Genomic DNA, 18829 nt, shown 5'->3' on the forward strand with positions numbered 1-18829 from the left:
TGAAGAAGGATAATCTACGGAAGCCAATGTGTGTGTGTGTGTGATTATAGCAAAGCCTCGAGGGCTATCTGCCTAAGGGGAGGAATGCCTTCGTGGAGGACTTTCTAATGGAAACTGGCTCGTATACACGTTACACATGGGGAAAATCACGAAAACGCCCATGCAGCCAGCCCTTTCGCGGGATTCAAACCTCGAACCGAACTACCAGTGTTCAGCGACTTTACCGCTCGGCCGCTGGTGGGCTCTACGAAAGCCAAATCTATGGAAATAAAAATTTGCATTTTAAGCTTTTTTCTTTGTTTTGCGCTACTTCCTAGTCCAACGGTTTACGCATTAATTTAACTGTTTTTATTTCATTCACTACCGAATTCTAAAAGTTGGACTGCTTTTCCAGTTTCTCATTTATGAACCACAAGGTGATGGGTAACTATTTACAGATCAAGAAAAGAAATTAAAGTTCAAATATAATAAAACTTGTTTTTTATTTTTTATTTATTTATTTATTTAAGATATAGAGAAGAAATGCAACGTAGTGCATTCTTCAGAAATGGCGAACCCACTGGTCTTCTAGCTGTCTCATCACGGATAGCGTTGCCAGGATGTACTGTTAACCACAAAGGACGATCGATATTACACCCGCGGGAAGGGAGGGATAGATACACGTAAGCAACGAAACCTTATACAGTACTTTATGTCTATTACGATATTATTATGATCTAAACTTTACCTTAATAATATAATTTCTCCTTTTTTTTTTTTTTTTTTTTTTTTTTTTTTTTATAATTTCTCCTTTTTTTCAGTCCTCACCAAGATGCAAATTAGTTGGTAGAATATTTAAGTAGAGTATTTTGAATGTTTTAAAGTAAGAACTTTTGACAGCTTCGCCTGCAGATTATATTCTGTCAACCCAGCTCTGCCAGTGATTATTCCGGCTGTAGCGATTTCGCTAGTCGACGTTTAAAACACATCATTAACAATATTGAGCTAGCTTACGTAGACCAACTTATTTTTAGGGAAATTTCAGCTTATATATTACTTTACTCCTCGGCGGTGGAGTTTTGTTTGAAAGCAAATGTAGGGTCTTCTGTTTAATTGAAGGACTTTATATTAATATTTACAGACGGAAATTGTGATTCAATATTTCACAATTAGGATTCTAGAACTTACAAAAAACTTGGCTACCCTAGAATTGGAATAAGAAATCAACATTTATTAACCGCAAGACCACCCAAACACATCATAACAAACATTTGGTCATAAAAGAACTAATACTTAATTCTTTTTTGACATACAAAAACAGATTCGTATAAGCTGAATTAATATATACGGGGCATTTTTCAATTTTTAGGCGAATTTTAGGAATTAAGATAGTGAAATTTTAGCAGTGTCACATATAGACGCATTTGCGGATTTTATTAGTCAAAAAAATTCTTTTACTTCTGGCAAAATGTTGCAATGTTTTATCATACATTTATTTGCTTTATTTATTATTTTATATATTTACTTATTTATCAGAACTTCTAAAGAAGGATTTGTATCAAACCTCAAAAAAATTCTACACATAGCTCTAACCTAGTTCTCAGTTTCAAACTTGGATTTTTCTCTTTCATATATAAATCAAGAATACGCCAAAATAAATAAATAAATAAAGCTTCAATCAAATATTTTTAAAAATTATTTTTTACAGATAAAATTGATACTTTGATTATGATCAAATAAACAAGGCTTCAGTCAATTACTTTTAAAAAATAAAATTTTTTACAAACAAAATTGATATCTTGATTAAGATCAAATCTCGTGTAAATATCTAAAGTGCTTTCTTGACATGAATTATGAAAACCAGGAAAGAGAACTCAATAAGTAAATAAAAAATAAATCGATTTTTATTAGACAGTGTCCCAATAAAAATTCCCTAATCAGATTCTCTAGTGCTCTACTTCTGCAGATCGAAGTATCTGATATTAGAGAGTTAATAATATAGCAGATTAATTCTTATTAACTCTTATTTTTCCTTTTAAAAAATCCGATAAGACATACCTTTAACCAATCTTACTGATGAAATGTTCCAAGATAAAAGTATTTTAGAGGGTGGCTTATAGAATAGTAGCTCACTTTCATGTGTCATGCTGTTTGGAAAAGGCCAGGCTGTGGTCCCTTGTTTTCCATCTACTGCCTATCCGTTTGTCCTACAAATTTATGTCACCATATAAAGCACTGTTTCAGCTTTATTTTGCCTTCTTATTTGGCCCTTTTGTGCGCATTCCATCACAAAGATGGTGACCGTCTTATCATGCTATTGCCGTAAGCACGCTCCTCTTCCGTAGGTCACCCTGTAATATATTCTCAAAGCGTATTGAAACTGGATACCTTCCTAAGAATTTAACATATTTTCTAGTTCTTTCTAGTGCTTATTATTTATTGCGACCTCTCAAAGTGCCCACGGCAAAATAGCCCATGATAAAATAACCCAGCGCAAAATAGCCTAAATATAACTATAAATACTGTATGTCTAATTTCAATTCTAAAATCTTTTACGCAATTCTAAAATTCTAAAATCTTTTTACTTCTTATATCATTCGACAAAAATCACATCCAGCTTTAGTAACTAAAAAAAAAAAAAAATTCTCTATTTTATATACGAAACAAAACATCTAAGACTGGTAAAAATAATAAAAGTGTTTATTGACACTCAAATTTCAAAATTATTGCGATATTTAGATTCTTAATACGTTTTCGAGCAAAACACGTAAATCTTCTGTAAATTATAGGCCAGAGGATACCATACGTTTGTGTGCCGCGGTAACCTGTATGTGGAAATTATAACTACAGCACCCTACTTGACAAGTGGTTGTGGAACAATTTTCAATAAGCCAGTATATGCAAATATAAGAACAACAGATTTGAACTTGAAAATTTTTTTATATGTATCTGAGTGCAAGATGTAATTACTGATTCATACATACGCCGTGACACTTTTTTACATTGCCTGCATCTATTTAGAACCTAAAAAATTTAAAAAGTTTTCGCAGGACTCAGTTCAGAAGCTTTTGGTTGAGGTTATTTTGTCACGGACTGTTTTGTCGTGGTCTATTTTGTCACAGGTTATTTTGTTGGGATACCCTCTCTTATACAAAATCTTGTTATTAATACAAAGGTCATTTTCGAATTTTAGTCCCTCTCTTGCTCCAGAAGACTTCGTCTGTACGGTTCATATGAAGAATAAAAGTAGTGATTACCTACGCCAAGACTTGATGGGTCTAACAGTTAGGAATGCTAGCTGCCGTATAGCTGAGCCCTGCTCTGAATTAGAGACGGACGACCTGCTCCGGAACCGACTCAATGAACCAATTCACTTTACTGAGGGAATGATCAGCGCCATGGCGAAAACGGATCGGCAGTTCTTTAACAATTCACCGAGAGCTGTTGTTGGGAAGCGTGCCAAAAATTTGATTCCTCATAATGTAAACAATAGCATTCTTTGCTTTATTATTTACCGGAAACGTCTTCGACCTATATTTATGTGTGTATGTGCGTTATGTATGTATATATGTGTGCTTTTGGTTTGCTTCTGTTCCATCTAGTACTTAAAAACAAAACATTAAATAAACCGACTCATCTCAGCGAAACTGACCAGCCCCGTTTGCCAATGAATGGAATTCCCCCTCCTCTTTGGCAGTGTAAGGATCTGTTTAAAGTACGTCGATTTTAGGAACTAGTTTCTCAGATTCCCAGCTGTCAGCGCTTCGGTGTTAGTCGCAAATCTGCATCCTTCGGAGTCGTGATTATTCGCTCTTTACTCGCTCCTGCTGTAGCCGCGGATCTGATTCCCACTCAGTTCTTCATTATTCTCTCTTTTCATTACTTTTACTCTAGCCGCAAATCTGGCTCCTGCGGAGTCTTGATTATTTACGCTTTCGCTTCCTCGGAGCTATTCCCTTAAGTTTCATTTCGAGTCTTTGAATACTGTGTCATAGTCATATGGTCCCGCTGAGACAAGGCGGATTGGGTCTCCCTCGATAGTTCACGAATAGTTCACTGTGTCATAGTATAGCTAGGGGTTGGACAAAAATATGGAAACACCTTTAAAAAAAACATGTTTCTTTGCTTAATATGGTGTAGGAAACCCGTTGGCATCCAAAACAGCTTGCAGTCTTCTCGGAATGGATAAATACAGTTCCTGTATGTTTGCCAAGGGAATATTATACCATTCTTCCTGCAAAACGGTGGCAAGTTCAGATAACGATGTTGGCGGTGGATAAAGAGAACGCACTTTCCGTTCCAATGTAGACCACAAAGGTTCGATAATATTCAGGTCTGGTGACTGTGGTGGCCAGGGGAGATGGGACAACTCATCCTCGTGCTCAGAAAACCAGTCCTGGACAATGTGAGCTGTGTGAACAGGGGCTTTGTCGTCTTGGAATCCATCACCCATCACCATCACCATCGGGGAACAAAGTTTGTACCATGGGATGAACTTGATCGGCCAAAATGTTCACATAAGTCTTGGCAGTCATGTGCCCTGACACAGTTATCATGGGGCTAGCAGAGAACCACGATATGGCTGCCCAAACCATAACAGAACCCCCGCCATGTTTCACTCTTGGCAACAAGCAGTCTGTATTATAGGCTTGGAATATCGTTCTCCAGACGTAAACTCGGCCAGAAGTGGGAAACAATGTGAAAGAAGACTCGTCAGACCATATTACTCGCTTCCACTGCTCTATAGTCCAGGCTTTATGACTTAAACACGACCTTTTCCTGTTACGGGCATTAGCATCACTGATGCGTGGCTTCTCAATTGCAGCACGGCCAGCAATTCCCTGTTTATGAAGCTCCCTTCTAATTGTTTTGGTACTCACAGGTAACACAACATTAATTTCAGCAGTAACTTTTGCAGCTGTGGTCCTCTTATTTTTCGTCACAATTGCCCGTAATGATCGTCTGTCACGATCACTCAGGACACACTTTCGTCCGCGCTGTGATTTAGCAGATGATGTTTTTCCGCTTTTCAAATATGCGGAATAAATCTTCGATACAGTACCTCTTGAAACACTAAACACCTCGGCTACCTTGCTTACGGAAGCACCTACCATACGTGCTCCAACAATTTGCCCACGTTCGAAGTCTGTTAACTCTGACATAATGCAATGACAACCTCACGTAACAGTACTCCGACAACAACTGAACTGTTTAGCACATTTACGAAGTTGTATAGGTGGCGTCAGTAGTCAAAAACGCCAGCGCCACCTACATATTTCATTAAAATCAATCTATCTTTTCAAACATGCATTTCATAAGGTGTAAGGTGTTTCCATATTTTTGTCCATCCACAGTATGTATATTATGTATTACCTTTTTATGCAATATTACTGTAATATTTATGTAAAATAATAAATTATATTTTTATTTATTTACTTACTTTAATAGCGTCTTGTAATCAAGAACCTATGAATTTCTCTTTAATCTTCTTTAGAATTAGTATATATTTATAAACACACATTTTTCCATCTAATATATTTTTTTCAAGGTTGAAAAACGAAATGTGGACCCTACCGAATAGAGGAAGCTCGAACGATAATTGGTTTCACTTATCGTTCTTTCGTTACTTTCACTTATCGTTACTTTCAAATTAAGTAAATAAATAAATTAAAAAAAAAGGCCTATATTGTCAGCAGACAATTTCCTGTTCTTTGAGATATGACTCCAATCTAAAAATTTATTTTTACTGTGTCCTTTGTAGCAGCAATAAAATATCAACTATAGTAATAAAATAATACAATTTTCAACAAAAATGAATTCAGTTTTCATTATTTTTTAACTTTTAGAATTTTTTGTTCCAGAATTTTATTGCTGTTCTACGCAGAAAGGTTTTTTAGGGAATCTCAAAAATACAGTTGAAAAAAATCAGTCCAGGCGAGTGAGCGGTTTGGTTCAGTTGATTCCAGCGATCCCACTGCTTGTTCAATTCTTATGCTTTTTCCCCATCTTTGCACACCGCTCTTGATTTATGCCTCTTTCGAGAGCATTCATCAAGGTCACTGTTAGTGAGCGGTGAATCGTTAAAAAAAACTGATTCACTTCAGTGAGCGAACGGTTCCGATCTGACCCCTTAAAGGAGTGGTTTTGCCCATCTCTAGTTTGAATCCTAGACGAAAGGTTCTATGTTTTAAAGTGTATACAGTTTCTGCGGCATGGTTATACTTCTAATATACTGTCAAGCCGAAATTTCTAACCAAAGGTTTAATAATAGGGGAAGATGGACTCTCGGATATGTCTCCAAGATATTCTCCGTCGAAACTGGGACAGAACTCCTACGTACTCACTGCTGTAATTCGGTTATGTCAGGTGGCGCTCTCTGGGAAACACTGTCGCTGATGAGACGGTTAAATGACCGATGGGTATCGTATCGGCCATTCCCGATGAATTATTTAAGTTGCAAGTGTCTGCTCATTTGGGAAAAAATCAATAAGAGGTGTGTTAATAATTATAGACTATTACTTTAAAATAAGTATTTCAAGGTCACAAAGATTCTCTCCTCATTTTCGATCGTCACTTGTCTCGTCATCGCTGCACAGAGAGAATTAGGGTATTTTAGCAAATTAGAGGATTCGACCTTCTTTCCTCAGAAGTTGTTATTAAGGTTTGGGAGAAAGGAATGGCTTTGGAGTGCGAAGTGCTGACCACAAGAGATGAGAAAATGGGGCCAAAAAAACCTCTCTCCTTCAGAGAAATAAACTGAAACCAAAAGTCTCGTCTGTAATGCTCCACTAAGAAGAATCATGTTTTGCTAATTCATCGTATAGCTGTTTCGGTAATTTTAAGTTTTCCGGGAGGAGACAAATAAGTAACTGACAATTGTTTGAACTTTAATACAGAATTAAATAATAGAAGCCAACTAGATAAAAAATATTGTTAGAACTGACCATTATCAGACAATTGTTTGAACTTTACTACAAACTTAAATAATAAAGACCTACTAGATTAAAAATAGACGAGAGCAATTATGCTAGAATGATTTTGAATTACATTTAAATATAAATTAATAACAAAAATATCTTAAAAGAACAGAACTACCCATTGTTTGCTAACTATCCATTGCATTGTTAACTATCCATTGTTAGGTTAAGGTGGATATGAATGTGATTTTATACCGGCAGTTGCATCGTTTTCGTTCAATGCAAAATTTATATAAGATAATATTCTTTCTTCAGTATTTTTACAGGACACACATAAGTTAGAATTTATTGTTATAAGTTAGAATCTATTAAATTACATACACTTTTCGCTACATTTCATTAAAACTTATTTCCTCAAATTATTCTAATTAACCGATCCCTCGGCAAGTTGAAAATGGCATCAAAAGCTGCAAATTCTGAAATCAATGAATACAAAGCTTTTTCAAATGTAAGTATAGGGAACCGAGGGATCGCATTAAATGTTAGATTTCGATATTTGTTCAAAATTAATTTTTGTTAAATATGAAATTGCCAAAACATGACTATTTTCGTCATTTAAGACACTTCTGTAATTGGAAGTAAACACTGAAAAGCCAAAGCATTATGATCATCTATTCAATAAACGCGTTGCGTGATCTTTGGCCTACGAAACAGCAGCAACTCGCCTTGGCATGGATGTCGCAAGTTCCTGATAGATAACTGGAGACAAGTTGTACCAAATGTCTAAGCGGTCACGCAGAGTCGAGATATTCTGACATGGTGGTGTTTGAGCTTTAAGCTACCTTTCCATGACATCATAAATGTGCTCTATAGGGACAAGATCCGGTAAGTTAGGTGACCAAGGCATTAAATGGAATCCTTTTTTATCCTCCTCAAATACTCCAATACAATTCGAACCTTGTAACATGGTGCGTTGTCCTGCTGCAAGATTCCATTTCCAGTTGGGAAGGCAGACGCCATGTAAGAGTGCAATTGATCAGCAAATATGTTCAGATAGTCCCCAACTTTTCGTGGTCTGTTCTACTAGAACTAAGGGTTCCAGAGCCGCCCTTGAAAACGTCCCCCAAAGCATAATACCGCCACCACCAGCCTGTGTATAACCTGATGTCCAGGGGAAAGCAACTGTTCCCTGATATGATCATTGACGTGATGAATGAGAAATCGTGATTCATCCGACCAGGCAAATGTCTTCCACTTATCCATGGTCCAGTCTTGATGATGTTCTCGGGCCCACTGAAGGCGTAGTTGACAATGATACTTGGTCAACAGAAGTAGTCCGCTGAATTGTATATTCCAAAACACTTGCATTCGGACCTGCATTGTATTGGCTGTCAGCTGAGCTACTGCTTGGCGCCGATTTTGCTGCACCGAGCGGGACAATCTCCGAAGTCTTTTTTCTTTGATGACGCGTGGACGTCCAATACTTTGATGTCTCCTGCTGGTTTCATCATTTATCCACTTTACAAAAATACTGACAATGGCAGATCATGAACAACCTACCAGTTGCGCGGTTTCGAAGATACTCATTCCGAGTCTTAGGTGGTCTGTTACAATCTGCCCTCTATGAAATTCGCTTAGATCAGCAGCCTTTCCCATCACTCGCAAAAGTAAGTGCAAGAATGATCACGTGCCCTCCACGTCGTCCAGACGAGTTCATTGAAAATTTCGGGGATGATCATAATATTTTGGCTCATCAGTATAGTATATGTGTTTACGACCAACGATTGAGAAAATAAGGGAAAATAAAGGCCGGACAAGGCTTTTTAAGTCGAGTAAGGGGAGGTGGTTTTGCCGATTGTAATAAAAAAGGGGAGGTATACAACTAGATGTTACAGCAGTCCTATATAAAAAACTTCAACATTCTACGACTAATCTTCTTTGAGTTATGCAAAATACATACATACGGACGTGTATAAAGACGTGGTTATTTCCTTTGAAAGGTGAAACCCGAAATTTATCGCGATTATAATGCTTCCTTTACTACGTACAAGGAAGTCAAAAATAAAAAAAAAGTTAACACAAATTACAATAAAAAAAACCAGCAACCTAAGGCAAAACAACAGTTATTTTATATCTTCAGCACAGAAATCCAAAGAAAATACGTTGCTGAAAAACGTTAGAAGAAACGAATACGGCAACTTGTACGAGTCAAAGCTGAACGTAGATCACATATCTCCCCTCAATAGCGCGGGAGAAAATTACGGGAATAATAATAAAAAATATGATGATACCCTCAGGCGGACTTAAATCAAGTTCCTTTACCCCCATCCTCTCCGCCATTTTGTATATCCTTGCACCGGAGGATGCAAAGAAGGCAGGCGAAATCTTTCAAGTCAAAGACCCCCGCGTGGATTTGGAAAGATGGAGTCATTTGTATTATTATCATCTTTCAGTTCATTCGCATTCAGCACTCGAGAGACAGTGTTTTCGAATGACTGTGCGAGCAGCCTGAGGGTTTGCTCAGTAAAATTCTGGAAACGTAAGGAAGGAGATAGTATTAAGAAAAGAACCTGTAGCAATAATTCGAATGATGACAACAACTAAACCTATTCATAGAAAAGAAAGCAAAGAATAAAATATTTAAATAAGCGTTGTCGAACTGAAGCTCAGATCATATCATCTATAATGATGTCCAAGATCACTTCACTAGTGTAATTTATGACATTGTTGATCAAATATTGATTGCATGAAATTAAACATTATTCCAAACAGAAATACTATTAATCTGAAAACACACTTTTTCTCCATATCACTCTTTTTAAATTGTTGCCATCAAATGTTATTGCGATGTATTATTTAAAAAATCTTCCACCTGAACATGGGCAAATCGATGTCCGAATTTTGAATTTTGAATTTGTTTTTTGATTTATTTTATATACTGTACAAACTTTAATAATTTTTATTAAACAAACTCAGCGATTTGAAAGTGGAAAATGACAGTACTTGTTCGAAATAAAACACTTTTATATCCAGCGCGCAATGCTGTTACCATTCGGCAGAAATCTAAAATATTCATCTTCCAAATTTTGTCCACAAGTTCGGCTATTCGAAAGCTATGTGTTGCCACTGTCTCAAATAAAATACTTATTATCTCTATGCAACAGTATGTTGTCATTCAGTGAAAGGTCAGAAATTTAATATTCGAATTTAATCTTTCTGTTAATGAGTAGCAAACGAAGGGATTGAAAAGCAATAAAATCAGTTCTTACAAATAGTTTTTCTACTTTTTAATATGGTTGATTTAAATAAGAATGTATTTAAATTGTGAGACGTTTAATTACAAATATTAAAACTATTTTTATGAAATGATGCTAGCTAGACTCATTAAAATCATAATTTACGTTTTTTTTTTTTTTTTTCTTTATGATCCAGCGGCTAGTTTTGAAAGGGGTAACACAGTCAATATGAAAAAATGTACGGCAGCCCTTAACACTGTATCTGGAATTCTAAAGGTATGCTGTTTTTAAACATTTGTGATTTTGCTCTTGAATTTTTTTTGTGACGAAGTGCGAAGAAAGCGATTCGTTAAAATAAAGCTAAAAAGACAAAAAAAAAAAAAAAAAAAAAAAAAAAAAAATTTGCTAGCAAGCTTGAGTTCAAAAGCTGATTGGTAACCTGTGATGCTCAGCGCATAAACCTCCAGCATAAAACAAAAACCTTAACAATCCTCTGGTGCAACATTAAAATCTGAATCCTTTCAGATTTTCTTCCTTTATTTTTATTGTTAAATAGTGTTTAAACCATTCTTTGTCCTCCTCACTTCTTGTTAGGGAACATAGCCAGTAAATGTTTTTTCACAGTAACTGGATTATTTTAAACAGAATGTTTTTAAAATTTTGATTACAATTCACTACTGTTATTATCTTTAAATAAGATCTTATGGCTAATCTTTGGAATATGGTAACAGGTAGTTTGGCGACCTTTTGGTAAGGCGATAAAGGTTACTAGCTAGGACTTTAGCAGTGTACATGGATAAAGTCAAGAGTGTGCGCAATGTCATTTTTGTGGAATTCTGGGATGTTTTTTTAAGTGAAAATAGGGCGACGTGTACATGGATGATACCGTATATGTGCAATTCTTAAAAACGCGGCAAGCAGTGGGCGATTCTGTACTTTCTCCCAATTTCGCACCTAATCTTCGTCATGATGAAGCACTTTTGTTCCATAAATTTCTAGCATAAGCGCAAGCGCAATTCGGCTAGCAGATTGTTGGAAAAAAAATGTTGAGTAAAAAAAAACATGCCTTTACTTCGTGAAAACAAAATGGCGTCCAAAAAAAAAAAGCTAGCAGGTTGCTGTAGCAGGGTTGGACGCCAAAAAAAAAAAAAAAAAAAAAAAAAATTGCCAAGTTACCATAATCCAAAGATTAACCTATCTTATCGATTTCTAAAGAATAATCATGGCTAAAATATTTTCGGAATTCTACATCTTGAAAAGTGAAACAATGAAAACGGAATCCGATACAATGAAAGCGAAAAATGAAAACTTTTGAAGATTTGGTTAACATTAAGCCTGTATTAAAAGTACACCGTTCAAAGAATCGTGAAAATTGTTAGTAATATTGCTATCAGAGTTTTTAATAAAATAAATGCACTATTTTACAGAATTTTTTAAAATGTGACTTCCATCATAGCGAAGAATATTAAGCCATACATAGAAAATCGATTTTTCACAACCATCTCCCGAACAATGTTACTATATGGTCATAATAGTCATAATACAGGGAAGACAAAATCCTCCTAGTCCCACTGGACCATATGACCATAAAGGGTCGATCCCCTCAAGACCAAAAATACTGTTACTATATGGTATCAAAACAAAGGTTATATCTTCTTTTCTGGCCCGGCTGAAATAGTAATTGTTCTGTACGCATCTTAAGGAGCCTCCTTACTTCGGCTTTCCTTGTTTCGCTCACAGTTTATTCTCGAGTAACTTAAAAAAAAGGGCATTGTCCTTACAGTGTCCCCTTCCTCCAAAGTCTTCTTACCTACTATACTTCTTACCTACTTACAAGCTTAAAATGGCATGATTGTTATTGCCACCTCGAGAATGCCTGAATTGGTAAAGCCCGAAATAACACATCACGGTTCTATAATAGTGTTATGGATTTTGTATATATGTTAATAATTTTAATGAAATATTAATGTAAATTGTACTATCTCTTCTATAATTAACATAAAAGGCTTCAGGATGTTCAGGATAATGTAACATAAAAGGCCGAAAATTTAAGGTCGCCAAGTTGGTGAAATTGCGCCAAGCTGGAGATGGATTTGATGACTAATTTTTGTTGCCCAATTTGGCGAAAAATCGCCAAAAGTCACCAAATTCGGCAATTATTTGGTGACATTTGAGTTCGATACTTGTGTAACTGTAATTGGTCTGATCCCTATGTAACTGTTCTGTAACTAACTATGTAACTATGTAACATCCGACCATTTTGCGAAATCGAAGATACTAGAAATTTCTCAGCGGACGGGGGAAATCTATACAAGATCGGAGACAGCATCAATTTTCATTATAGTTAGAGTATTGAGAGTTTAGAGTATTTAAGAGATTACTGTGTGAGCTTACGCATTTGAAACGTCGTATTCCCTAGTATTCAACGTTCTTAGTAGTTTTAAGTGGTAACTACTAATTGTGTTCTGTCATATTGAGAAGAGCTGTACGAGTACTTTCGTGTGAAACGTTCCAGAATTGTAAAATATTTTTAGTAAAATAAATTTTATCAAGCTATCATCAGTTCCTTGCGCATTCAATCCATTACGAACATGAGCGCATATAGCAATATGCTTGCAGCAGTTTTTACAGGTATATGCAATAACGATACATGCAGCGTATTATCAGTTGCATAATGAAAGCTTTCTTTTGTTGCGAGCATTTGCATAACATATGGCTGGCAAAATAGTTAGATTATCATAAGAAAAACAGAGACAACAAGAAAATAATCAATCGACATTTTTTAAATTAATATATAAAAAACAGTATTTTACTTGAAGAATAAAAATTAGCCTTCAAATTCTATTGAATAATATTTATCTAGAAAATGCACAACTAACGTGAATAGAAAATCATACAATCATACTTCTAATTCATTTTGGGCTTGCTTACATTACTGTAAAGCGCACGAACGGCTGTAACTGCCGTGTGCTCTTCTGTAGTCAAATATATCTGCCTAAAGCAAGAGATGTCTTCGAGGCAAACTTTCTAAAGGAACCTGCTCATATTCGAGCAGTAGGAATAAATTACACTGTAATATAGTTGTAGAAGTGAGTCTTATGCATTCAAACTTAGAAACGTTAAACACTAAAATAAATAAATAAGAGAGATTGTTGCATTTGTTGCAGTAAACAAAATGTAAAGAATTTCAGTTGTAAAACTGCAAAGCTGAAACAAATTAATAACTAAATTTCGAAAAAGTTGTCGCAATAAACTACATTTCTGACTTTATTGTTTAAATAAAATATATTATTACAATTGATTATAAAAAAAGAAGCATCCAAAAATGCATATTATATATATCCCATACTAAATTATATTTTTGTCCGTCGTTTCGTTTTTTGTAGTTTAAAATATTGCCGTTCATGTATATCTTGATCACAAATTAAGCTCTACTTCCTTTTACAGATATGTTATTTAAAATTTTCCTTTTAACAAAACGAGTGGTAAAGTCGTTGAACATTGGTAGTTCGGTCCGAGGTTCGAATCCCGCGAACGGCTGCATGAGCGTTTTCGTGGTTTCCTCATGTGTAACGTGTATACGAGCCAGTTTCCCTTAGAAAGTCCTCCACGAAGACATCTCGTCCCCTTAGGTACATAGCGCTTGAGGCTTCGCCGTAATCACATAAACAATTTAATAAAATCATTTTGGTGTATTTTTAATACGAAATAAATTATCTTTGTTTATAGTATATTTCATAGTTTTATGCTTCCACTATTAATAAGTGAATTTCCATGTCATAAAAAGCAAAAAAATAGATGACTTAGGATAGACTTATTTATATAAGTCCGCATCGTAATTTCTGTAATCCGTAAATCCTTTCCGTAAATTTTCCAAGAGTACTAATTTCCATTCTTCTTCCACTACTAATCGCGGGGGATTAGCACTTAGAAAGAGAGACCAGAGGCACAGTCAAGAGACCAAAGGCGAAACGTCAAGGGAGTGTGTAGGAATATGTTGAAAAAGTATATATGGAATACCTGTATTAGTCTTCGTTTTTTCAAGGAATGCAGTGGTACTTTTCGAAGTTTGACTTGTTACTTTTTCTTGATGAAGTTTCACCCTTTAAAAGTCATTGGGATTTTAAAAAAATGAAATTTCTATAAATAATCAGAGGAAAAACTTGCTCTTTTTAGTACGTTAAATTGTTTTAACGTTTTTTCCCAAGGACCTTTGCAACTGATTTCTGCATCAGCAGATTTTGTGTTAGAAACATTGAAAACAGAAAGTACGTTTTTTTTTAATGTTAGTTTGCAGCTTTCTTTCCATGTAGAAGTAATGATTGACGGTTTTCCCCTTTCCGATTTGTAATGTCGTTTATTCTATATTTAGAAATATTGATACCATGCTTTCTCAGCGTTTTTGAATTACAGAATAGGAATATTTATCTTCAGAGAGCGTAAAAAAACCTATCCTTTAATCCACCGCTTGTTTATATGCGACATTTTGAAAGAATAAATTTAAAAGTACCAGACGATATTTCTCATTTGAAATAATAGGTTTTAGCCAGAAATTTTTAACTCAAAACATATGTTTTATTTCTTCATCGAGATAGTTCTAAAAATGTGTACACACCTTCTGTAGATCATCTGATTACAATACTTATTCACAATTGGACTGATAAGAAACGTACTAAACAACCACAAATCCTCAAGCAAATATTTTGATAAACCTTTATTTGTCACAGTTTTGGGGGCGAAGGAAAAATTATATTTCTCATGGTAAATGCACGAAAGGGAAAGTAACCATAAAGCCTCAGGTCTCACCGAACTTTTCATAAATGTCAAAATGCATGCAACTCTTTTACCAAACTTTTCCCGTTTCGAAATGTCTGGTCATATATTTTCCTACATTTCAAGAAACCTTTAACTCATTTTTTACTTTGTTTTTTCCTTTTTAAAAGTTTTCTTTTGCTAGAAAATGACCATCAATCTTATAACATTTTGGTAAGTTTCTTTCAAATTCGCCGTAATACACGTCTTATAATAATGAAAAAAATTACGTAAAATTCTCAAAGTAAGTTTAAATGTAATTTTTCTTCTTTTTAAGCAAGAATATTTTAAATACATTATTTTGAATTCTTTTCTGTATATAAGACTCCTCTCCCCCCCCAAAAAAAAGTGAAAAATGAAAACGAAATTTACAAACTTTCATTTTCGTTAAACGTTTAGTTCTTCGTTACAAAGGAGCCTCGACAATCAGAAGTAACTACTAATGGGACTACCTTAACCACCTCGGATAATCTAAAACTCGGCTAACATAGACTAAATTTTAAATCATACCAATTTTTCTTTTGAGAAGGTTTTCTACACTTTCGACGGCTCACCAGAGGCTGAGCGGTAAAGGTCATTGAACACTGGTAGTTCGACCTGGTTTTGAATCGCAGCTCGCGGGCTGGCTGCATAGACGTTTCAACGATTTTTTTCTGCTTCTAACGTAGGTCAGAACCAGTTTCTCTTAGGAAATCCTCCATGAAGGCATTCTTTTCTCAGCAGATAACCCAGACGTGCATAATCAAACTAGACAATTGCGAACTTTAAATTCTAAATATAAGTGCATAAGTACAACAGTTAACATTTTAACAAACTGTTTTATTAGTAAATAAAATTTAATCAAAATGTACGCAACTTATGAAATTTTATCAAATTTCTTACAAGCATTTTGATGAGACATTATTTTATTTATTTATTTATTTATTGAAAATAAATCGATTGTGTTTTTTGTATTATTCTATCAGCTGCTGCACGATCACGCCTGTTTCTATCTGTTAACGAAATCACCAGAAGGTTACCCTAAAAATTAAAAGAACTTAAGGTTTAAAAAAAAAAATGGTTAATTTACTTATCGTCCGTTATCGTTCATCGTCATTCTCAAATCGCTCTCATCACTGTAATTTTTATTATTATCTGATATACTGCACAAATTACTTCGCTACTCAAAAGCTTGGTTTGTTGTTTTCTGCATTCACCCTTTCTGAAAGGTTATCTTAAGTAATCGTGTATTGTATTTGTATTGTATTGTGTGTGATTATGGCAAAGCCTCTAGGGCTATCTTCCTAAGAGGATGCTTTCGTGGAGGACTTTCTAAGGGAAGCTGGCTCGTATGCACGTTACACATGGGGAAAACCACGAAAACGCCCATGCAGCCAGCCCGTTCGCGGGATTTGAACCTCGGACCGAACTACCAGTGTTCAGCGACTTTACCGCTCGGCCGCTGGTGGGTCCTCTTAAGTAATCGATTAGGTTATTTTGAATTCGGTAAAGCACACTTGGAGTATCTGCTTAAGCGTAAGGAAGACTTCGTGGCTTGCTATGATGTGAATGTCAGACAGATAAGTCACAACAACAATGTAGGAGTGCAACGCTTCCTATCGGGTAGGTGGCGGGATTTTTCTTGTAACTTTTCACTACAGCACACACAGAAACATCTTGATCTGCACCAGCAAAGTCCTCAAAACTAACGTTCGCAACGTCTTGAGAATATTCCATTCATCACGCTCTATTCGAGTCAAATATTCCATTCGCCATCGCGATGATGTCGACTGTGGAGTAATGTTACTCGTGCTAGCTGTGTTTCAAAGTATACAGTGTATTCTGTGGTGTTTCAAAGAATACAGTGTATTCTGTGAGGTTTTCAATTAAACGGAATGAAACATTTCTGAACCCAGCCCAAGCAAAGAAACAACAGAAAAAAAAGGGGGGGAATACGAAAAACTTTTGATAGTTCATGTTAAATGGAAAAAATCTAATGACGCAACGAACTACAATACAGTTCGTAATTCGTGCTAACTGAAATTCGTGTTAACCGATAAACACTTCGGATAGATAAGGAACATTCGCTGCCGGGGCAGAAATTTTGTTCATATTAACCGAGAATTTGTGTTAACGGGAGGTTACTGTATTAATATGTTTAATTTTTCCGAGCCAACAACTGAACTGATTGCCTAGGATGCCGAAAATGTTACATCCGGGGCTAAACAGCTTGAGACTGAGCCGATGCAACAGCCGCTGCAATTGCTACGGGCAATAGAATTTAAGGGCGACAAAACTTTTAAAATTGAAGGAAGAAAACCGAGCAGCAGAAATCAGAATTCGCAGCGTCTGCAGCAAAAGGTTCTGCTCACACCGTATTGCACTGTTATGTCTTACGCAGACCTGCCATCTGGTGGCAGTTATTGAAAATAAAATGTTCTGAAGAAGCAATAGGAAATACTATATGAAGGAATAGCGTAGATTAAAAAATATATATATATACTAATTTTTCAAACTATTATCTTTATAATATTGTATTGTCACTAAAAATGCAGGAAAATTACAAATAAAATTACGTACGCTTCAATTTAAAATGCCGCTGATTACTGAAAATATAGGTGATATGTGCAACATTATTTCAATATGTACAAAGTAATAGACTTTTTCCTTTTTTTTTTTTTTTTTTTTTTCTTTTTCTTTTAATGCCCATATCTAAGGTTGAAATGTTAGTAATTTTAAAATTCAAGTTAGTTTTTTTGTCTTTTTGAAATACCTTTAATCCAAAGTCTGTCAATTATTTTAGAATCTCGAAATACCTGCTAATGAACTTTTGCAATTTATTGCTACCTACATGCCATAGATTTTCTTTCAAAAAAAGAAAGGGAAAAGTTGTAAATAAATGTAACGCAATCATTTACATTAATTATTAATAATAAATATTAATTTACATATATAATAAATAACAGATTTTTTTCCTTTTACAAATTGTTCATTTTTACTACACCATGTTTAATGCAACCTCAGAAGTTTTTTATAATTGTTTTTAATTTAATGTTTTAATCAACTCAAAATTTTATATTAATTTTATTAATTAAGAGTTAAGACATCACACCAGTATTATCATACTAGCCCTGTTGAATTAGTTTTTTTTTTTTTTTTTTTTCCAATTTCAAAACGATTATTACTCTATTATTACAGTTTTTTAAAACTAACCTTTTTTTTCCTTTTCTTTCTCTCTTTTCTTTTCATTTTTTCCCCCTTTTCCTTTTTTCGTATGAATTTTTCTTCATGCGTTGGATTATTCTGTTTACATGGATTTGTTTACTAGACTCAGTCTACTCGAAATATTGTTGATGTGGCGCAATTTCGTTTCAAATTTCGTTTTGGTTCCGATTTTAATTATTAAAGAAAATCTCTCCAAATATGAAATCAGAAAAGCGGCTGATTTTAATAACGCTTTTGTTTGCTCCACGATTACGACAAGAAACTCATTAAAATCCTTTCCACAACCCTTCTCCTGCATTTTCTTGAATCAAAGAAATTTGCCTTTATCATTACGTTATTATACACCTTTTCTCATATCATAAAATTTCTCATCATAAACTCTTTATTTTTTACTTTATTTCTATCTTCACTGTTTCTGAATTATATAATATATATAATTATATAGAAAATCAATGCATTGTAAGGATTATGTTAATTTTATTAACAGTTAAATTTTGAGTTAAACTCCCTTTCCTATCGCTTCTTAATTTCAACTTACCACTTCCGGCCAGAACGTAGTTTTAAAATCACGTCTGAATGCTAATGAGGAAGAGCGGTATTTAACCGCGAAGTTCTAGTGTCTTAGAGAGAGAAATACGAGATATTCTGGCTGCACGCGTCCGCCTTTTTAGGCTACTCTCT

General features: G+C 34.9%; 1 protein-coding gene across 5 annotated transcripts in view; it reads right to left on the reverse strand.

The window, feature by feature from the left end:
- The window catches only part of LOC118197748 (uncharacterized), a 429345-nt gene that overhangs the window by 116995 nt on the left and 293521 nt on the right, over nucleotides 1–18829 (reverse strand). The gene's annotated exons all lie outside the window — the stretch shown is intronic.

Source organism: Stegodyphus dumicola, chromosome 4 (genome assembly GCF_044657685.1).
Source record: "Stegodyphus dumicola isolate Sdum_Otavi_A_Nest chromosome 4, ASM4465768v1".
In the NCBI taxonomy this organism is placed as follows: Eukaryota; Metazoa; Arthropoda; class Arachnida; order Araneae; family Eresidae; genus Stegodyphus; species Stegodyphus dumicola.